This window comes from Dermacentor andersoni, chromosome 6 (assembly GCF_023375885.2).
Source record: "Dermacentor andersoni chromosome 6, qqDerAnde1_hic_scaffold, whole genome shotgun sequence".
Lineage (NCBI taxonomy): Eukaryota > Metazoa > Arthropoda > Arachnida > Ixodida > Ixodidae > Dermacentor > Dermacentor andersoni.
The window spans coordinates 132,069,541-132,093,389 of NC_092819.1; the positions used below are offsets into that span (position 1 = coordinate 132,069,541).

At 45.4% G+C, this 23,849-nt stretch overlaps 1 protein-coding gene across 2 annotated transcripts in view; it reads left to right on the forward strand.

Annotated features, from left to right (window-relative positions):
- Positions 1–9,204: 9,204 nt before the first annotated feature.
- Positions 9,205–23,849, forward strand: part of sim (bHLH transcription factor single-minded) — a 139,893-nt gene continuing 125,248 nt past the window's right edge. For both annotated transcript variants that reach the window (XM_072288849.1, XM_050172142.3), the window contains exon 1: positions 9,205–9,591. The gene's annotated coding sequence lies outside the window, so the exon portion shown is untranslated. The remainder of the gene's footprint in view (positions 9,592–23,849) is intronic.

The window sequence follows — 23,849 nt, forward strand, 5'->3', positions numbered from 1 at the left end:
TGGTGCAGCAGAATGTCCCCGCACTGATGTATGCGGACGACGTAGTGTTACTAGCGGAGACTGCAGGAGATTTACAGACACTGACCAATATGTGTATCAACGCAACGACAACTCTATGCCTTGAATTGAGCAACAAGAAATCGGGAATTATGACCTTTACTGAAGAGACGAGTATGGGGTGTCCATTCAACAGCAAGTCACACCCATAGTCTAGCAACACAAAACCATCAGCGCATACGTAAACGAAGGAAACACTTACTGAAACACCCACCAAGATGATCTCAAAATAAAAGAGAAGCGGAATACAGCAACAATGAAACATACGGCGCTTTTGGGCCACAATAAATACGGGGTGGTGCATGAAATCTCGAACGGAGTTATGGTGCCAGCGCTGACGTTCGCAAATGCAATTCTGCGCATAAAACCCGATATATTGGCGGGGTATGAAGTTAAGGAAAGATCAGTGGGCCGGTTGACTTTGGGGGCCCACGGCAAAACCACAAACGATAGGCAATGCAACGGGACATGGGTAGGACCTCGTTTGAAATTAAGTCAGAGAAGCGCAGAGCAAAGTTAGTTATGAAGAAAGACTCAGGAATATACACCAAAGTAAATGGGCTGCAAAAGTGCACACCTACCTGCACCTAAAAAGCGTGGACACAGAATGGAGGAAGAGGTCAAGAAAGTTCGCAGCCAAGTACAGGGCAATTGAAAGTATAGATAGACCACAAGCAGTAACCAGAAATAAAGTGAGATAAACAGAGACAGCGAATTGGATGTAAAGAATGGAAACGAAAGAACTCTGTACCTTTCCACTCTGTGAAGAAGCATGACCAGCAAAGCTGTGTATGTGGGCCGAACTGCACTTCTGCCGCGGGTCGCGGGTCGGCCCGGCATTGCACAATCTTCGGGATCGACCTACGTATTGGGAGTGCTTAACAATTGCTTCACCTGCGCCGCGGGGCGGCCCGGCATTGTACTATCTTCGGGATCGGCTTCGGCTTCGAGGAGGCATCGGCTTCACAGTGCGTCAGCATCATTGACGGTGGCACACGGAAAGGAGGCGCAGTCGTCCCTGGTAAGCGATAGGCTCGACGCACTGTTGAGAGCGCTGCAATACGATAGCGCACGACCTCAATCACGTGGTTTTATTTCATATTTCACGGGCTTTCTTTAAACGCCGAAAGAAAAATCGCCACGCGGCATGTACGTTGCCACAAAAGAAAAAGAAATTGGATAGGTCGTTTCTGAACCCCCTCTGCAACACGACGAAACGCCCTTGGCCCTAAAGTGAATATTGATAATTCAGCATAGTTCATCTTAGCTAATTCTTTAATTAAGCAGAATATACAAAAAGTTCTAAGGAGCGCCACATGACGGGGAAACCATATGCCGTTGCTTTCATTCAGCTGCGGCTAACCACTTTTTTTAAGTCTTTGGTACATGTTATGTGAAGCACCCTGTATACTACTTTTGTCGATAACGGTGCTGTACGATGGCGGGGCAAATTGTCGTAGACATGTTTTGGCATAGGCGGCACGACAGCGTGACGCCAATCAAATGATTACTATCGAGAGGATGATCGCGCGACAACGACAGTACCACGACAGAGATCGCATAATGACACCTGAATGACGACAGCGTGATCAAGATAACATGTACAAAAGCTGCGCGTTTGCACTTCTTCACTCATTTGCTCCATGGAAGCCGCACGCTCCTCCGACCCCTCTCTTTGTAACCATGTAGATGCCACGCCTTGCATAAGTCGGTCCAACCGAAGCTGCGGTGCGGCCAAGAAGGAACTACTGAGAAAGACTATCGCTACTGCGTTCGTTGAAAAACGCTTCCCGCGACACTGTTGCGTGAGAGCACATGTTGTTGCAGTCTGTCCTCGCGGGAATGGCCGAAGGAGCCAAATAAGCTTATTTGCTTCAAAACAACCCAAGCGTACAACGACACCGCTATTAGCAGTGGCAAAGAGGTTTTGCTTCGGAAACTTTGTATTATCTTCTAGATCTTTTTTTTTCGTTCATTCAGGTTTATCGTTTTTACCCTATTTTCCTTCTTGTTTCTTAATTATTTCTTTTCTCTTTTCACGCATGCGCGGCAGTGAACTCTGGGATTGTCTTGCACATTAAAAACTTCGTTGTAAGTCTCTCTTTGTCCCGTCTCCTTAATTATCTTACTCGGGCCAACGTTTTTCGAGCTGCTGGAACCATCTTCACCTTATGCTGCACCAATTCACCCAGCAAACCACCCTACTTCTCTTTCTTGTTCTAGAGCTACTCAGAGCGCCCGGTGATGAAAACGTACAACGCTATGCACTGAATAAAGAGAAAATCAGACATCCACCCGTCCGTTGCGATTGCTACAAAGGAAACCCATACGGGTTCCTCGAGAGAATAGCCTCATAGTTGAAGAAACATCCACCCTTTGTAGCAATCGCTACGAACGGGTGGATGTCTGATTTTCTCTTTATTCATTACTTTTCTCCCCCTTGCGGGTTTCAGCAGAACTACTACGTCAAATACTTGCCTTTGCTTCGTGTTGTCGACAAATTCGACTTCGCCCTGCCATCTGCTAGCCGCCTGTTTAGCTCAGATGGTAGAGCGGCTGCCCCGGAAAGGCGGTGGTCCCGGGTTCGAGTCCCGGACGAGGACGAATTTTTCTTCAACTATGAGGCTTTTCTGTCGAGGAACCCGTATGTGTTTCCTTTGTAGCAATCGCTACGAACGGGTAGATGTCTGATTTTCTCATTATTCATTACTTCTCTCCACCTTGCGGGTTTCCGCAGAACTACTACGTCAAACGCTATGCACTGTATGCAATATAATGTGAACGTCGGTCGGAGGAAAGCTCCACATTTCACGTGCAGCGCAACAATATCGGTAGTGCCGCAACAATAATATGGTTAAAATAACCTCTCACATCACAGTGATGCCAGCTGCGCGGTAGTTTCTCAGAGTGAGCACCGAGGCGCAGAGACTGGCAGAGACAATAGCTTTCATGGACCCGCGATTGTCCCAGTTGGCATAGTGCCATGCACCGTCACCCTTCTTACGAGAGTGTTATCTTTCGTAAGATCAAACGCAATGTGCGCTCTGTGTTGCACCTGTGTCTAAAGTGGTTTCAAACGGGAAGCCAAGTCTATGTCGTCGCTATAAGCTCTGATGCTGCGAAAGAATGCAGTCCCGTTTGCTGTTACTAGTGGTAGGATGAGCTTACTTTAATAAAAGAAAGAAAAGAAAGAAATTCGATAGGCTTTCTGCCCCGTTAAATAGAAATCACCCGCTACTATCACGGCTGCGTGCTTTATTCGCTGCCCCGCAACTGCAAAAACACTTGGCCATGCGAAGTTGTTCGAGTGGTCGTAATACCCACCTTTGCTTTGGCACCCTACTCTCGTGACATCTGCAGATTACGTCCACCCTCGCCCCCGTCCCACCCCACTCACACTTACCGCAGTCTTGCCTCCATCCAGCGCCCCACGCATACCACTCCTTCCTTCCCTCAGATTTTTTTCTTCATATACATAGCACTCATGGCATTGATCCGTTGCCGCAGCGCCTGCTGCCCATTCACTGACATACACCTTGTGCTATCACGTGCATGTTCTCGAATCGAGTGTTACAACATGCCCAATTGTGTGGGCTCCCCACGTCTTGTGAGGGCGCGTATATATAGGAGTGCAACTATTATTCGCAGCGAAGAGAGAAACTGAAGTGTCAAGGAGGGAAGGACTCCAGCTGTACAACCAAAATATTCTGTTTTTCAACGCTGCGCCGCTCAGGCCTCGTCCTCACCGTTATGTGTCGATAGCATTGCACGTGACATTGTGAAACTGCTGATCGTGCGTATAAGTATACTTCTTAGAAAGCCGTTATCAAACTTTTTTATTTTATTAACGATCGTGCTTTTATATGCGCTGGCTAAATTTGTTAAAAATTGGGGCGCCGTGTGGATTTTTTCTCCGCTTTAGCGGATTTCTGTGAGCAGTCATTCGCCATGGATGTAGAAACTAAAATACTGAAACCAAGCGACAAGCAAACACAGCGCCAAAGCGCATATGAGCTCTGCGGTTCTGCCTATGAAAACGTACGCTATAGAGACATTTCAGAGCTTGTAAGGACAAGATATTCACTGATGTTGAGGTTTTCCTCAGTACGCATCAACCGCTGCAACGATTTCCATTGTCATAGAGCACCCAATCTCGATTCGATTCGTAGCTGCTGAGACGCTTAGAGTACATGCGAGTATTTAGCATTTTCCCGTATCTCTAGACGCCACCTCACTTATTTACCAGTGTAGAGACCTCAGGCGACATATTCAAGAACATTTCTTTTTGTTTTTCCTCACCAGCCACTCTTTCAAAAGAGCTTCGCATCAGCTGCAAGATCTATCCCTCTCTTGTGTATGCAGAAGCCTCAAGTACGCCTAAAAATACCAGCGATAGCAAAGAAGGCACCGATGTCCTCACCAATCTTAAAGCAGCTTGCTATGTCGCTCTTGCACGATGTGTGCGGACCGTGTTCCCATCTATACCTGGGCGGTTCAGTCATGTCTACCAATCGAACGGCTGCTGTCGTTGTTCCGGCCCGTCTGTTCACAGCTAAATTTCAAATGTCGCGGGTGGCCAGGTCCACAGGACCAGAAATTGCCGCTCTTCATGTCGCTGTTGAATATGTTGCACTATAGAATTCCCATGCAAATGAGCAGCGTTCTGTGATGCTAAAGCAGCCCTTCAAAGCTTGCAGGCGACGCTGGGCCATGGGAACTATGAACAGATGATGTCAAACATAACAAAAATCTACAATCACGCAGTTGAAGAAAGGCAGGGTGTTTTTTTTTTTTTTTTTTCAGCGGCTACTTGGCCATTGTGGCATTTTCGTCAACCACCTTCCTGACGAGGCTGCTATAGATATACCCATCAGACAAAGCCCAGACAACGATCATACCACTATGAAGATTGGACGCAGCTAGGGAACTTCAGAGAGCTGCTCGGGAAATCTCGCTTGCTCTTTGCTCGAGAATCGCAACCTGCGTTGGTGCATGCTTTAACCATCACTTCAACTGCGATCGCCATCAAGCCTTTCCTAATGTGACACTACGCTATTGTGCTGGCTACGATGGACGTAGCTTTCTCAAAGTCATACTCATTCCTCATTGGAATTGCTCATTTTGGTATATGCGACCACTGTAACCGTTAGGGAATCATCAAGCACCTCCTATGCTACTGCACCCATTTCGACGTCCGAAGTCGGCCTCTTAGGAGTTCACTCAGTCAAGAATATGCTCGACCCCTAGATAGGCGTAGCTTGACGTTTAGCGTTAGTTCCGCTCAAACCAGTGTACGCAACACGCTTTAGTTTGCCCACACCTGCTCAGCATAAAGCTAACCTGCGGGAGAACATCCCTCGTGCCAGGAGCGGGAGCCAGAGTACTGCCCTGCAGTGCTGCCGATCCTAGGAAAGGTTTTCTGGATCTGGGGATAGGTCTCGTTTAGGGAAACGTCAAAATTTCTCCAAATCTAGGGAAATTTCGCAATAAAGCGCAGTGGGGAAAGAAAAGCTGAGAGACGTATGAACCCACTGCCGCGACGTCGTGAGGACCGATACGTGGAACTGCTGATGTGACGGCGCGTACGGTTTTAGCCACGTCATATTACTTCTGCATTAGCAGGCGAACTACAACCTATGATCGTAATGCAACGCAGTGAACGCATCTCGCAATGTGAACGACAAAGTGTGGATGTCCTGGGCTCGTTTGCAGAGCATAGCTATACCCCGCTATTGCTGTGTGTACTTCTAGCTGTGCTTTCGATTTGTGTGCCCTTTCAATGAAATATTTATGTCTAACCGGCGAAACAAATCCATGCTGGAACAGCAAGCAAAGCAGCACAAGCAAATGTCGGCATAAGCGACACACATACCAAGCGCTGGGCCTCGCAGGCGGTCGTGGCGCTGCATCACCGAATATTAACGCGAATTTAACCACGACCAAGGATAGGCAGAGCAATCTTGACCAGAGCCCCATTGTACAGTCCCAATGGTAACGTGTTTGAATGAGTTTTGGTATGGATGAAAGAAAGGAATTGGCGGCGAATTTGTGTGGCTGCGCTGGGAATGATGTGTATCTGTGGTGGTACTACGTCAGCACATTAAGGCATGCAATAAATTAAGAGAACATATTTTACCTTAGTATATTCACCCACTAATTTGATACTTACACGTTTTAAGGGTGGTCCTGTGCCCACCTTTCGTACAATTCGAATAGGCTTCCGTGTCAACCTTAACAGTTTGCTGCTGTCCAAACTTGTTTAACATATAGAGCGTATATACAAAAGCGCGAACGCCATCTGTGCATATGGCTTCAAACAGGATGTTGTGTTGTTCGCACAACCACTTGCAATGTCGTACGCCACCGTTTCAGCTTTAGTTCAATTACTTCGTTATTTCAGTATTTTAAAACAAGCTTAGACACCAATGTGAATATAAGTATGCAGTCTATCCGCGTAAGAATATATTTACACAAACCCATATAGACATACTGAACAACTGTACTTTTACAAAAGTCGATAGGGAAAAACTATAGCTTCGGAGAATGGCCGCACTGCGGCCCTCACTGCGGAATGAACCGACTGAGCGGACAGAGCATATATATATATATATATATATATATATATACATATATATATATATATATATATATATATATATATATATATATATATATATATATATATATATGTATATATATATATATATATATGTATATATATATATATATATTAAAGCGCGGCCATGCTGCATCGCTTTTGCAGCCAAACGCACTTCGCGTACCACCACTATGACGATCGCTTTGCGCTTTCTGTTAAAGCGCAAGCGCAACGTTAGCGGTCATGATAAGTTACATATGGCCTTATTTTAGCCTTATAGCGGTTAGTGAGTGCATCAAGTGGTTACGTGTGCATGCTCTGATTTAAGTGATACCCGTGCTTCTTTTTTTTTTTTTATTAATCAGAACTTTAGTGCCCCCATGCACGTGGAGACCACGCAGTCGTATCGATATGTTATATTCATTCAATGGCGGTGGCAAGGGCAAAATGCGCCACTAGGATCCGTATAATCTCTATCGCAATAACGCGAGCAAGTACTATCGAAATTACTATAGCTGAACTCCAACGAGTAGCCGGTGAAACTCGACGTGAGCAACAATAATTACGGATTACTGGTTGAAAGAAACGCACAAATAACTGTTTGTCTAAACGAGTGAGGTATAAGCAAGGCTACTTTTATTTTGTAATCATAGTCATGACAACTTCAAAGCGAAAACTGCAGTCTCCGATGCCGATTGCAGTTGACTGTTCTTAGGCATTTCATATCAAGCACGCGACGCCTCACACTGGCTTAAACCACCGCACGATAGCGGCTGCGACACTCCAGTCAACAGCATCGCTGTAAAGTTTATGTCATTAGAGTACATTTTGCCAGTTTGCATAGAGAGACAATCTAAAAGAAAAAGCGGCAATAAAGGGCACGTTTTGCAGTTTTTACAGTCTGACACAAGTCCACGCCAGCATGCTTGTCGAACACATCGTTCAATCATGTGAATAGAATATTAAGAAATAAAATTTTAGAGAACATACAGGGTCACGCTAAGTTTTAATACATAATTATACTGTGCATTTTATTAGCGGAGGTTATTTATAAGGGCTTCTAAATAAGATTGATTTAGTGCTGTATTCCATGGCCGAATCAACTTTTCATTACGCAGAAACCGACAAACTGACTAGAGATGTCCATAATTTCGCTTCTGTCCCACTAACTCAATTCACGAGAATGCTCAGATTAAAAGAAAGCAGTTGTGCAAGTCTACAACTTGAGTCGCCCGATTTGAAGCGATTTGAAGCGATTTGAAAATTTGAAGAAAAGGGAGATTACACAAGATATACCATTCGCAATAACGTGTTTTTCCGGTTTCAGAGGCCGTGGATTTAACACCACTCGGCAAATATAGAGCGCAAATGAGCGAGGCACTCGCTGACATGAAAATTTCCAGAACCTTACATTGTGTCCAGGTTACAACTGTTACAATGTCTTTCTTCTTTATTTTCAAGGGGGCTCGAAGCACATACTGCGTCCACGTGTACTCCGTACTCCGGCTCCAAGTGGGATGGCTCCGGGTAAAAGAAGTGAGGCTTCACCAAGGAGATTATGCGCGCAAGGAAGCGCGTTTGTTCAATGGAAATCAGCAGCCCACTTGCTAAGCATATAGCATCTGCAGAAAGACGCGTTGTTTCATGCGTTACAATGATTCCTTTTCTTTATTTCTCGCTCTCTCAGGGAAATCGGCGTTATCTTTACCTACTATCTCCCGCCAACTCCTATATTTCCCCATAAGTCTCAGTCAAGACCGCCTGCATACTGCCGATTCAAGAAAGCTATAGATCCGTCTGAAATACTGAGCTCGTTAAGATAAGGAGGAGGAGGGCGCACTTTTCGCACGCTTGAAGAGGGGTGACACGTGGCGTTCAAACACAGTTCCTTAAAAAAAACCAGTAACGCTGTGTTCACGGGTCTCAGGTTCACATAAAACGGCGCCGTTTTAAGGGCGGCGAGCTACCACAGCTGTTTCGGTAGGTGCACGATACGCGATAGTCGCGCATCGGCCCAGTAAAGCACGAGCTTTAAACGAAATATGGCCGAGAGAGAGAGAGAGAGAGAGACGGCGTAGCGCCAGCGCTTGTGGGAGGAGAGAACAATGGCATTAGGGCGGAGCGTTCCGCCGTAGTTGCCGCGCGTGGCGCAAAGCGGTTCGATTCAAGAAGGGGATCCCACCTCTCCTCCTTTACAAACCTGAGCCCAGCTGGGCGAATGGGATGGCGGCGTAGGTGACGGGAGACCGGGGGTTCTCTTCTATGTGGGCGGGGCTCTCGAAAGAGCTCTGCCCCCTTTCCCGCATCGTGCAGCTTCCTGGCTGTGCACCTCTTCGGCCGGACGTAACGCGTGTCAGGTATGCGGTGCTTGTTTGTCGTTGTTTGTAGTCGCCAACAAAGAGAGCGAGAGAGAGAGAGAAACGCAGTAGCGTAACAACGCGCAATAGAAAAACGCAATGACTTTTCTTCTCACTCGCCTTTTCCGCATAACACCCTCTCCCGTTTTCTCTACCCCACTGAATCCCGCTACCTGCACCGCCTCCGTTCGGCAGCGGCCTGGACATGTCCCGAACAGCGACTGACTTCTGTTCCCGCACGATGCGAAGTTTCTCCGGGGAAGTACACGTTATTGGCAAAGGGAACGGTGATCCTTTAGTCTGACACCGACCATGGTAATTTGTAAATGTGGCGTTTTTGCCTACTCACTTTGATATTGAAAGTGATCCACTCATTCACTGAAGCACTGCATCGCCACCCACCATTTCTGCCAGCGGGAACCGAACCACGCGGAAAACTGTCAGCAGGATCTGAACCAAATTGTGCGCAATGGCGGCTACCGCACGAGAATGACGGTGCCTCTGAGGAATTTCTGGTGTCGCTGGCATAGCCGGACATTCCACGCGCGTCGGTGATGAGGAGGCTACAGCACGACTGAGGTAAGTTAGATCCTCATTTCGAAATTCAGGCCAACATTTGAGGCATCTTAAGCAATACATGGAAATTGCTGCGGGAATTACTTTGTTGAAGCACCCTCGGCAGTTAAAGGATAGTGCTGTCGTATTTCTGAGCGTTTCTTTTTCAAGGCATGGCTTTTTGCAGGGAAAAAATACCGAACAAAAGTGACTTGGCGTGTCTCTCCAAATACACATCGTTATCTCTTCAACGTTCCCTTCCCCACACACAATTTCTTAGTTCATTAGTTATTTTCGTGGTACTTAACAGCATTTGAAGGAAGCTCGCTTACAGCCATGTGCAGAAGCGTAGCTGTACACAATTCGCGACCCTGTGGAAGAAACCTTGAAATCGAGGTGGACGGCTTAGCGAATGTGTAAAGCAAGTTTTTTTGCGAGGACGTCTTGAAAGCAAGACTGGCAGGGAGCACGAACTTGATTGACGAAGATAAAGCACTGAAGGCAGAGTGCAGTGTGGGTTGGCATTGACAAAAAGTTACCAGGGCCGGTATTTTGTAGCGATGCCTTTTGCGATTCTATGCTTTTTCAGGCTTTTCGCGCTTGGCCAGTGGTCAGAGCGACGGTCTACCCATATTATCAACGGGATCAGGCGGCCGTGTGTGGTGGATGGTAAGAATAGCATAGAATACGGCATAAGGCATCGCTACAAAATAGCGGCCCAGCAGTCCGACTTGCGTCAGTATGTGTGGTAAACTACAAGTGCCACAACACGTTAACGTAGTCCCATGTATGCCTCATATTTTGCCTGTTATCACCTTGCGTTTGTCACGCGGCTGTGACACCGAGACTATTGTGTTCTGCAGCCGAGATTGGGGACACGGGTTCAATTTCCAGTCACCACAAAGTATTTGAACTGGGGTGGAATGCAAAAACAATTGCGGTGCTGCAATTTAAGTGCATGCACGTAGAAGAGCCAAAGGCGCCAAAAATTATTCGGGAGCAGTCTGCAAACGTGTACATTCAATAGTGCCAGAGTTGCGGCGGTATGATCAATGGATCAGACAACCGCACGATTGAGATTAATCTGGGGACCTCTCAATTCCATTTCACGAATATATGGTCCTGGGCATCTGAATTAAGTTGCAATGTCCTACTGTGCACTATTCGAAGCCACAAAATGCCTAGGAGCATTTATTGATTCATAAAACTTCGTCCGTGAACGAGGCAAAAGTCATATCCTCAACTTGTACTGATGGACATATGTACTTTATGCAAGCCGACGCACCAGCCATCTGTCCAGCCTGGCAGGAACCATATGGCGTGAAGTCTTACTGGCTGAATAATACAGATCAGCTGCGCTGACAGCGTGTCTAAACTGCACTCATGCAGCTTTATTTGAAATACTGAGGGCCACCTTCAGAATTTTTGGCACAACCGATAGAGGTATTCTGATAATGGCGTGAGCAGTCCACATTAAGAGTTCCTTCCGAGCAACCTTTTGCTGCATGTAATGCACGCTTTGTTTAGTTTTCAAGCGCATGCTTGCTGTTTGAAAAGGGAACAGGTTCCTGCTGGCGAGACAGTTTCCGCAAGGCTGCTTCAATGACAACAGTTTCACACGTTGCAGTGTACACGACGCGGCCAAGTCTCGCAGCCCATGACATATAGGTCGGCTTTACAATTCTTTTTCAGTGTCTCAGCCTCACATATCGCTGCGCATCAGACAACGAAGCTGCTGACAGACGTTCGAGCCCAGCGTTGGAGTTAAAGCCAACGAAGAACACTCCTCAGAACACTAAAGAAAGTTGTGAAGTAGGCTTTCTTAAAGGCGTACTGACTTGATACTTTCGACAAATATATCTTATTGCATTAATGGAGCTTGGAGTTATAGGAGCGCTAGACCCTGCAAAAATAGTGACAAGCTTCAGAACAACGTATAAATAACCTAATATAATAGCTTTTCTGCAGCCAGTTACAGTTTCGTTTCCAAGGGAGATACTGTGTCGTGACGTCAATACACAATATGTGGTCACGTGGGAGCAGGTCTTTGGCGATGTTCTGACACTCGCTCCGGCTCGCTCGGTCGTCGGCTACGCTGCTGCATCGGCCCTCACCATGAGTAGCAGCATGCGAAGCGACCGAGTGAGACGGAGCGAATGTCAAGAGGTCTCAATGTCCTGCTTTCACATACTGCATCGTGACGTCTCGACACTGTATTCTTCTGGAAACGAAACCGAAACTGGCTGTGGAAAACCTGTTTTATAGAATTATTAAAGGGATTGACAAACCAAGTTTCATGGTAGCAATTTTTTTTTTTTAGTAGAATGATAACCTTACCGTTCAGAGTGTCTAATCACGAAATGGTAACGCGGAGAACGACGTGGAAAACTTTTTTTCAAAGTTTTTGGATCTCCGGTGACGATGTAGTTGTCCACTGGAAGAACGCTGAAAATGGTCATAGGTGAGCGCGACAGCGATTATACGCCGGCATTAGCGGGAGGCAGACGACAAGTGCGGCCGTAGGTGTGAGAAAGTATTATTTTTCTTATCAAGTAGGTGTTCCTGCCATTCATGTTTTCTAAAGTGTTAAAGTATGTCTGCGATAATACCTACACGTTTTCGTGGTTTCCTGTACAACTGCTTTGGTGTTTAACCAGTAAAAACGAAACCAATCGGATGGAGAACGAAACGACGCTTTCACACGTGATACGCAGTTCAGCGTGTCGCCGTAGCCATGCGTGCGCTTTTGCTTTCCAAAGCATAAAATAATGAGCAAATGTCTAATATTATACCAACTGTTACTTTAAGCAATAATTATGCTGTACTTAACACCAGTCAGCTTACGTACAGTAAGGTATGTCATAGACTACATCCGAAGTAACAAGATTTCACCGCCTGGCCTCGTCGCCTACTGGTGTTTGAGACTTTCCTTGCTAATTTACAAGTATAATTCCTACTTGCATCTCGAACAGCGTGCTGGAATATATCACTATAAATCATGGTCATTTCGTTTGCATAAACGTTTCACATCTCATTCTGGCCAGTTAGTTCCTTTAACGGTCGGCGCTCTGAGGATTCTGACACTGTTTTCTATGGCTTTGAGGTCTCGGGCTTTCACTTAACGCAGAAAGTAAATTGTCGAAAATATCATGTCAGTACAACAGTAAGCCATTTAAGCCATTAAGTTCGTTGTACACAGTCTTCACAGCGAAAAAAGCTTGTGGTGTGACTACGGAACTTGAATGAACTGAAGCCGTCCTCCTTATCGCATCCGATGTATACGCAGTTGGCAAACTTCGGCGTCGTGGTGACAGACAGGGCTTAGTGCGTCGTCGTCTATTATGCATTATGAAAGTCTTCGTTACAATAATCTTGATTTCTTAGACGGCACTGTATTCGATATCTAACCTAACATATTAGTATTGTATTGAAGTTTCAAATTGCCCCACACACAAGAGCAAGTGACAGTCATGTTCCTGAGGAGGCATGGTATATACGGAGGGGGGGGGGGGGGGGGGAGTGCTCCTGTTCCTTCTCGCATTCCTCCGATGGCAATGAAGCTGTGCCCGATGGACCGATATGCATGAACGATGGTCTATGGGGTGAAACATTCCATCAGTTTACTTTCACATTCTTTTCTAACTTTCCCACTCTGCTTAGTTCCTTCTTCTCCGACGCGTTCGCCAATATTTCCACACTTTGTCTTCACAGTGTAAGAACTTTCACATTTTTAGAGACTGGGAGGTAGGTAAAAACGGGGCAAGGGAAGTTTAAACAGAAATACCACTCACGTGTCGAGGACTCGGCGAGTTGGTATTTGATTCTACAAGTGGTACAGCGCAACAAGGAAAGGAAGAAACAGCCGAGCCGACCAATGGAATTAAGGAACAGAGCGCTTTCACTCACGTTCGTCCGCTGCATTGCATTAAGCATTGTGGCTAGTCTCCGACACGTGATAGAGACTTCTAAGTTTGCCGTATGAATAGTCCTTCAAACCGTGTGTACCCGCTTTTAAATATCAGAATCGAGAAAGTTCATTTTAGCGTGGCATTTTTTTTTTTATGTAGCTGCCGAAACACTCACACTTCATCTTGACTTTCATTATGCAAGGCGCCCGCTAAGCAGCATCGGGCGTAAACACTTTAGGTAAAACAGCTGTACATTCAGTTGGATTTTTCAAAGGGCCACACACGCTCATTTTAAGCCTGTTAAAGAAGTCATAAGTCTTCTGCAGAGACCAGTTGGGAGAACAGAAATTTCAGGTACATACTTACTTCGGAGAAGTTAAATTACTGTTCCTTAAGCACGCTACAAAATAAATGTAAATAAAAAACCGTCAAGAAATCGAAATTCTTTTATTTTACTGCAGAAAGCTTCCTTGGTCGAAAATGGCAGGGATATTTTGGTCTGAAAATAATTATGTGTTGAAAAACGTTTTTCTTGATTTTGGTAGAATTACTTCCTATAGGAATATTTCTCATGAATACTTAGAGAAATTACTTCTGTTCGTTTCTTTCATATCCTGAATTAACATTCGTGTGCAACTTCGCCACTCGCATAAGTATAGAAACATCCATATTTTTTTTGTTTTGTTCAACGTATAAATATTCATTTGCTTGCGGGAAACATTGTTTTCTTTTACTCAATTCATATGTTGCTTAATTTGCAATATTGTTTGACCATTTGTTCTACGTCCAAAGTTTTTTCGTCTTCTTCCTCTCGCATTGTAGTTTCTATTGAGTGACATTGTTTACCGTTAGTTCTCTTTATTTATTTTCATTTTGAATTTTTTCTTTATATATCTTGCATTGTATACCTTGTTTGCCACTAGATTACACTTTTCTTTGTTGCTCCCCTCCCCTGTTATGTAACTCCTTCATTTCAGGGTCCTTACAGATGCCGGGAATAAACAAATAAATAAATATGTGAGAGCCAATTAGTCTTAATTTATAAAAAATAAGTACAGCTGCTTAATGGGCCAGTTATGGCACTAAGAGCACGGATATATATACTCGTATAATTGATGCTTGGAGGTGTTGCGTAGCACCACGCGCATTTGCCACTTCACAAATGTTGTTTGTAGCTTGGTCACCTGTATGTTCGTGACCTCTTTGTATCAATCTCCCTGCTTAAAACCACGTCGCCCAATATTCTTCTCTGTCGTAATCCCGGAAAGTTACAATCGTGAAGGGAATATTAAAATAACGGGAAAAGGCCATCGACAAGAAGCGTAAGTAAAACTACAGAAAGAGCGAGAAACAGGAAATGTGCGCAGCGAAATTTGCCATACTTTTCTCTCTCTTTTCTTTCCCCAGAAAAGCAGAATTTTACAATACACCTAAGCGTCACGTCGCTAAAAACCAGTGGGTGGGTATTACAATGCCGGCGGCACTTTTACGCCGACGTCGATTAGGGAAAAAAACTTTCTTCGCCACGCCGTTTTCTACAAACAATAAAATGTGTAAGCTAGTCATTCTGGACAAAGCGCCGCCTATATAGGGCGGAATAAACAAGAAACTCGTTAAAACCCATAGTGCAGGTACATAATTCCGAAAGGGTGTGTAGAAGGAGGGGCAAGACGAAGAATGTTGGTAAGACACTATACACTTGCCATCGGCCATCTTTCTTCGCCTTGTCCCTCGTTCTACATTAACTTTCCAAAACTAACCAATAGCAACTGGCGTAGTGCGTTCTACTACATTCGGGGGTATAGATACGTATATAATTATCCCGGTGGAGAATGCTGAGCTTGTAGTGAAAGATGAGTGGGGTGAGACGAGGTTATGCTTTGCCTCCGCACATGGTTCGAGCTTTCGCGGCAGCTTGACTCTTATCAAGTTTATGGCTCACCGTCTTTGTCGTGGATGCGGAAATTTACCATGTTGAAGCAAATAAAGTGCCTCGTCTGGACATTCTGCAGTATAAAAGGCACCTGGGCGTACTATCTGACGTGGAATCGATACTTAAATTTGAAGCGCCCAAACCTAGGCGAAGATAGAGGGATCGCACTCGCTGTTGATGTTTATGGAGGACAGCTAACCGCACAATGATCACGCGGGGCAAGTACACGAGGCCATCATCAACATTTCAAGTGAAACCTGCATGTGCGCACAACATAATCGCACTCACTCACTCACTCACTCACTCACTCACTCACTCACTCACTCACTCACTCACTCACTCACTCACTCACTCACTCACTCACTCACTCACTCACACACACACGTTTCAACTTTCACACCGAATATCTCTGGTACAAAGCCTTTGTTGAGCTTGACGTTTACTTTGGAAAGGCTCAGCCACAACTACATGGCTAGTACTAAAAGCCCGTAATTAGAATTATTGCCAACAGAACGTGACTGCAGAACCGCTTTTAATGCTGCTGCTTCTTTTACACAGGACACACTGTCTCAAGTGCACAAAACCACGTAATCTGAACAAAAGGGTAATGCAAGGTTGCTTGAAAGAGACCAAAGCACAGCAGAACTCAGCAAACTGCTAGTAAACTTGTCGCCATTAGCATCTTCACAGCTAACTTGTGCGCTGTTATAAGATGGGCGCCAGAGGGAGCCGTAATAATGCAAATAATATTAATAATAACAATAATGCTGAAACACTCGCCTTTCAGCCAAAGGCAAACAAACCTCGCGAGTCAGAAGCACTGCTCGCAAATCCCCACGAGTTCCCTGCAAACAGTTTACGCAGACGGCCAGCTTAGCGCAGCCCTCAAAATCTTCAAAACCATACACAACGCACCGCGCCCTTTAAAACAGGCACGAGTGTTTCCGGGTAAAGCGATCCCTGGGAGAGCGTTCAGCTGCTCGCCGGCTAGAAACTATCGGCCCGCGTTCGGCACTTTGTTGAGCGGCAGGGACACATTGCTTTTCTAACGCCCCCCTCTCGTCCCTCTCCACCCGACCCTCGTTATTGTTTCGTTTTTTTTTCTACAATTTTCACCACTACCCTTTGTTCGCCTGCGTACTGAGGACGTGGAAACTGGATCCACCCTAAACGACACTCATCCGGGAACCCGTAAGTCCTTTTGAGTGGCTTCAGTGAGGGCTCAGGGTACAGTGGCGTATAGACGCATTGCGGACTGCCAGTGATCGGGGTTCTTGAGTAAATAGTCGCCATATACGATATAGGCCTGGCCGCCTCTTCATGCACCACCCCCCTCCCTCACAGTTCTATTCCCCGCCGTCCTCTTGGGCGTCGTACATCTTGCGCGTTTACAAGTCTGCAGTGCCTTTGTGTGCTGACGGAGTGTGCGTGCGTGCGTCCGTATGTGTGTGCTTGCTTGCGTGGTGTGTGACGAGTCAGGAAAAAAACGCATCCTTCCCTCTTAGTCCCTAAAGACCCCGAGTCGCGCTCGTGATCTTTTCCCCAAAAGCCGCTGGTGCGACAGGGGCGCCATCGTATAAGCCGGGATCCTTTAAAATGCCCCATATACTGCCCCTAATTTCTTTCTTAAATTGCCTAGGGCTGATAGCACAATTCTAGTCCATGTGCTGCTCTACTCGAAGAGGCGGACATCACTCGCACCAAAAAAAAAAGAAAGAAAGAAAATTAGATGCATATAGACTAATGAACAAGAATTCACTAATTAAGTTTTTAACGAATTACCTTTTGGCATATATTGCAATTTACAAATTCTAGCCGGGGAGTTCGCTAGGCGAATGCACTTGGAACGAATTCTCAGGGTGACACCAGTTCGGAGATGTTAATTGCTGAGTTTTGCAGAGAAATTCCTTGGCAATCCAGTTACTTTTGTGCTCCGATATATAAAACGACGTTTTGGTAACAAAGTAAGTCGGATGACAATGCACATTTACCGCAAGTCTAATTGATGGTGCATATCTCATAAATGGTGTCATCCATGCAATTTTTTTCAAGTGACTATACCTGGACGTCTCACCCGCTACAATTCGTAAAGTGCAATACATGCCATATGGTCATTAGTTAACACGGAATTAGTGATTTTTTGTGAGTTGATTACGCAATCCAATTGTTTTGTGCATATAACGTCCGCCTCTTCGAGTAGACCAGCTCAGTGACTAGAATTGTGCCATCTGCCACAAGCAACTATTTTTTAAATTTCGAGAGTGTTCGCTGAAACAGCCTGTATAGAGAGATCACTACGGCGGTATTAAGGCGGTATTATACGTACCTTGTTAAAAGGGATGAATATTCACAGTCTTCGTTCACGTTTGATGTCGCCGTTGTTTAATACCCACCTGGACATTGAAGCACCGTGGGTTCTTTCCAAGGTCCAGTGTGGTACTTACCAAGAAGAGGCAGCTGACGCTGAACAGAACAAGGAGCTCTTTATTAAACGAACTTCACAAATAGCCAGAAACAGCTCTTTTAATGAATGATTTCTACACTAATCAACGAACTTGTCCTGGTTCCCTGTAACCGTCGCTGGCCGAACAATCTTGGCCCCGGCGGGGCGTACAAAAAATAATAAGTTGGCCATATTTAAAAAATGCGGGAAAAATAAGAATTTGACAGTTCTTGCATAGTCTGACATAAGTACCGAAGCACAGTTTTTTTTTTATTATACGCATATAGTCATTTTCAAGAAGAAGAAAAAAGAAGCTAAAAAATTAAATTTTGGGATTTTACGTGTCAATATGGCGATGTGATTATGAGGCGCGCCCGTGTCAGGGGTCTTCGAATTCAATTCAACCACCCGGAGTTCTTTAACGTGCACCACATGCCCGCTACACGAGGGTTCTTCCATTTCCCCTCCATCGAAATGCGGCAGCTGCCGCAGGGAATCGAACCAATGTCCTCGTGCTTAGCAGCCCAATGACATTGGCACTGAGCTATGAGAAAAAGAAACCGAAATATACAAGAAGGTCCACACTGCTTTGCGAAACCACGCATTAAATAGCAAACCTCATCAAATCAAAAGCGTGCACATCAAACAATTTGTTTGTTAAATTATGTGTTGCCGGAAGAATAGGCGCCCAAGGGCAGAATATCCAAACAAATATAGCTATAGACGCCAGGTACAACGAAAATGCGAACAAAGAAAAACATATAAAAGCGCAAACACACACACGAAAGCAAATAACGGCAACAAAAACAAAACCGAGAGGTTTGGGGCTTGTAAGGCAAAAGACTTTAACAAGAGGAAATAATAAACGAATTTCATGTTTCCGAAGACATCACGAAAAGACGCCGAGAAATTACTAAACGACAGAAATGTTTGTATAGGATGTGATATGTTTTATGGTTCAACGTGTCTTTAGCTTCCGATATTCAGCAGTTTGAATTACGGGGTAACGTTAGCAATGAAATTCTATCTCCTTTCTTAAGAATGTCCGGGTTGTCGCTATGTTGGGTTAGCATTTATGTGAAAGCTTTGAGAACAGCTTGTCCCGCTCGTGAGGCTCTAAAAGAAGAGCCATAGGTAGAATCTCCCTTAAGTATTTGGCTTCAACAGCACCAATTTGACTGCTCAGTTCAATTTTCAACCAGCCTGGTTCTTGTAGCCCGACCATCAGAAGTATTAATTTAATGCACATAGAATACAGGTACCCATGATTTCTGTGTGCGTGTCCTCTCGTATACATGATCATTTTTGTATATACACATCTCGTGAACATAACTTCAAAATTGTGTGAAGTGTTCTATCACATCATCATTGTACATAATCATTGTGTACACTGTATATATTGAAAATCATTTTGTACATGTGGCATTTAGTTTATGTGTAACTGTGCCTTCCAGTGGGTATATGTGTTTATATGTTGGTGCGTGAGGACGCGGACACTACTTACGTTGAAAGCGTGCTGTGTTTCATTTCTTACATGTTATCGTCCCGGTGGAATTGTGCCGTGATTATGACTCAGTGTTCGTATCGTCTCTTGTCGAAATAAACTTTTTCTAAACAAGCGTAAAGTTCTCCGCTAGAGGTGTCTAAGCTTCCGTAAGCGTACCTCCGCAATTTAAGTTGGCTTGACCGCACATTTCAGTTGGCCCACCCCTACTATGGGCTTCCCCATGCATTTTCTATGGAGACCTTTGTATGCCTATGGGTACGCGTGAATCTGATCATATGGGTATTCTCTCTGATCATTTTTTTTAGTTTAAGTTTCTTATCGCTTATAAAGCGACCAATTATCTGCATTCACACTACTATAAGAATTAAATATCTTCACAAATTACGTATGATTGTGCAGATGCAAAACATTACACTTTCCGCGCGACGAACATATTTTTCTGGGGTACTCCCAACATATAATTACGCATTAAAATAGGTGCCGATGCAACGCATACATTGCAATCTATGTGAAGATAATGTTTAGTGAACTGGTTCTTAAGTGCGTTATAACTAATCGCGATGCATATTATTCACTTTCATCCTATGCAACGAGTATTCTCATGTAATGTTCATGTTCTTGCAGCGCACGCGTTACAACTTTATTCTCAAGCAACGTTTATATTTATACCCTGTTCAGAAATTGTTTGCAAGCTATGCCGAAATGCAGATAAATGCAGATGCACACTACGAGGCGTGGACGCCATGATGTCCCGATAGCCAAGACAACGTGTCGCGCTTGTCGACTGAAGAATAGGGACAAGAGGGGCAAGCACAAATACGCACATCGTGACGTAATATGCCACCCGTGACGTCAGGAGTGACGGCGACCAAGCGACGCCCGCGCCAGCGCCAAGATGGGTAGTCTAAATAACAAGGTCGCGTGACATCAAGCGCCGGTTCGTAGCCCGAAGGCGCAGCTGCATATCTATCTTTTCTAGAAATACACTTGTTGGTTGTTCAGCCCTTTGTTGTGGCTATTGTTGCGGCTGCTAGGAAACGGTAAGGGAATTCGCCAGCAGTGTTCACCGCGTGTGATGCTTGGTGCTGAGATGCCGAGCAAATAGTGTTTACCAAATGCTGCAGCGCACAGAGTCTCAACTGGCAAATGTACGAATAGATGGGTTCAAGCGATTGCCATTGACGGGCGCTCCAGGCACAGAGCGATTGTGCCGACTTTGAGCAAAAAAAAGAATAAGGTATTCATGCAGGAATGGTAGATCCGTGATCATCGTGTTCCGAATACGACACGGTTCCATAGACATTAAAGCATTCTATGCCCTTTCACATGCCCATTTTACAAGACGGACCAAGCGCGGGCGCATCCCCAAGCCACATATTAAGTTGTCCATGAAACGGATAGTCCAGCTATAATAACATTAAAAATAAAATAAGTCGCGAAATAGCATGAGGTCTTCCGTAAGAGGTATGTGTGCTTTGCATATACCTACCAGACACACACCCACACACGGATAAACAGACAGACAGACAGACAGACAGACAGACAGACAGACAGACAGACAGACAGACAGACAGACAGACAGACAGACAGACAGACAGACAGACAGACAGACAGACAGACAGACAGACAGACAGACAGACAGACAGACAGACAGACAGACAGACAGACAGACAGATATACTGGCTTTATTTGTTATTTATTGTTTTGTTACGCATACACGCTAACTTTTCCATCAAAATTCCCTGCTGTATACGCCAGAGCATCTGGGGCCACATAACTAGTTGCCTAAAAAAGAAATGAATGAACTCGTTCACTATACCATGTTGTTGCATTAAAAGGCATGTCTAACTTAGAAATATCTATGAGCCTAACTTTACATTTGCATGCTTTAATTACGATTTGTTTTATAAGTCAGAACACAGCTGCACTCACTGGCACTACTGATATATGTCTGTTTAGTGGAGCTTGCATAAGACACGTAAATAACGCGCCTACCCATGCATGTATGTGTGTGTGCGTGTGTGTGTGCGCGCGTGCGCGTGCCTTGAACGCCGAGCGAAATCCCGCGAAAAAGGCGAGAAATATACATGCATGCAAGTCGTCACTCGCCCACGCTTTCAAGCTTTCTAACAAAGTTAAACGTGTGAACTAAATCACAATGTGTACCAGAAGTCTGCCCCTAAACCTTTAAAAACAAAAGTTCGGATTCAGATAAAGTGATTGTTGCATACTTATCCCTTTCCCATTTCATTTTGTGATTTGACACCCTTGAAACTTCTCGTCCTTACAATTCGATGCGATGGTCGCTTCACTCACCAAATGGACATTGAAAGGTTCATTCACGGAGTAGTGCTAAAAGACGGGACACGAAGAAGAAGAGCGTGTCATACAAGAAAAAACTCTTTCCGCACATGAAATAGCCTTCCTAAATTTGCTGCTGTTTATTAACTGTAACAGTGTGAGGAGTTCTGCAACAGAAGAGTAAAGATTACGTCGCGCAAACAGCACTACTGACAAGGAATTAAAAGGGCCACTGTCTACGAGAAATTCGTGCAATGCTTTCACAGCATCTGTTTGCAGGGACAGGATCAGATATGGAACAACTTCTTTACAGATAAGCTGCTGTTTCTTGCACTCATGCTTTGCGGCATTCTTTTATCGCCACCAAGTCGGCAATTGCCTCCTCTCTTCAATAAAATTTGAGTTGATATGCAGCACTCTTGCGCTTCTATTCACGCACTTCCAAGAACGCAGCAACATCAACTCCCCCAACTTTCGATACTGCTGGTGATACAATTGCGTATAGCTCAGTGAATGTGATTCATGTTGGCCCGCGAAGCGCAGCCACCGCAGAACAGGCCAAGCACGCCTAGTAGTAACGAACTCACATCTTTATTAACCCAAACGCGACTACTGTTTGTTCTTTACAGTCTGTACCACTCATTCTGCTGCACCGTTGGAGGCGGGGTGATACGGTGGTACAAGCATGCGGCGTATTCCGTTTCGAGTTAAGAACTCAAGGTACTATGCACTAGGAAACGCAGGGCCATTGTCAGAAATTATTACGTCAGGGAGGCCTTGCTGAGCGAATGCAATGCTCAGGGCAGAAATGGTAGCTTCTGCAGATGTGGATGACACAGGCAAAACTTCTATCCACTTCGAGAAATCATCCACATGACTAAGAACGTGTTTCCTAGAAATGGTCCCCCAAAATCAATGTGAAGCCGTGACGGTGAAGCCAGGGTCGGTGCGGAAACGGCCATGGCATCTGTGGGACTGGCAGCGCAGCCCGTTGTTGATCCTGGCACGTGGCGCAGCTTTTCACACTGTTTTCAATGTCATTGTCTATGCCTGGCCACCAGACATGGCTCCTGGCAATCATTTTGCTTTTTTCAATACCAGGGTGAATGGCGTGAAGTACTCCAGGAACTTGGGCCTGCAATGATTTGGGAACTACTACTTGTGACCCCCATAGTAGGCAGCCTTCATTGAGGCTGAGTTCTGAGCTTCTTGTGTTGAAAGGGTTCCACTCTGGCCCAGCTGGAAGGCTCTCTCCTTTCAATACAGAATACACAACGTGACCCAGAACTGGATCGTTCCTGGTGGCTCGTGCCACCACAGCAGGTGAACGAAGTCGTGGATAGGCATCCTCCAACATGAAAATCTCGGCAGGGTCAGGCATTGTGGTGCGGTCGTTAGGTAGTGGCAGTCTGCTAAGAGCATCCGCAGGGCCAAGCTCTCTTCCAGGCTTGTATACAAGTGCGTACTTGTACGCAGATAGCTTGAGAGCCCACCTGACTAATCTTGGTGATGCTTGCACAGGGACAGGCTTGTTGGCACCCAGCAGTCCGAGAAGTGGCTTGTGGTCAGTGTATGCTACAAACGGTATGCCCCACAAGTACTGGTGGAACCGATCTACACCAAACACGAATGCCAGGGCCTCCCTGTAAAGTTGACTGTAATTTCGTTCTGCTTTTGACAAGCTCCGTGAGACAAAAGCAATGGGATGTTCTCGGCCATTAGCATCTTTGTGGGCCAGAACTGCACCTATGCCATAAGGTGATGCGCCACAGCTGAGGCACACCGACGTGTCAGGGCGGAAATGTACGAGAACTGGAGCTGAGGCCACCAGGTGCTTGAAGGCTGTGAATGCATCTTGCTGGTCCTGCCCCCACTCCCATTTCTTTCCATCACAAAGAAGAGGGTGTAGGGGAGAAAGAAGTGCAGAAAGATTAGGCAAAAAACGTCGATAAAAATTGACAGGTCCCAAGCAACTCTGAAGTTCTTTGACGTCTTTTGGCACAGTGGCATGCAGAATGGCACCCACCCTGTCGACGTTCGGGGAAAGGCCTTCCTTGCTGATGATGTGCCCAAGATACTCCACTTGTGGCACGAAGAAATGACACTTTTCGAGTTTCACTTTGAGGCCAGATTCTTGAAGCTTGCGAAGCACAGCACGAAGGTTGCTGAAATGCTCAGTATCATTAGCAC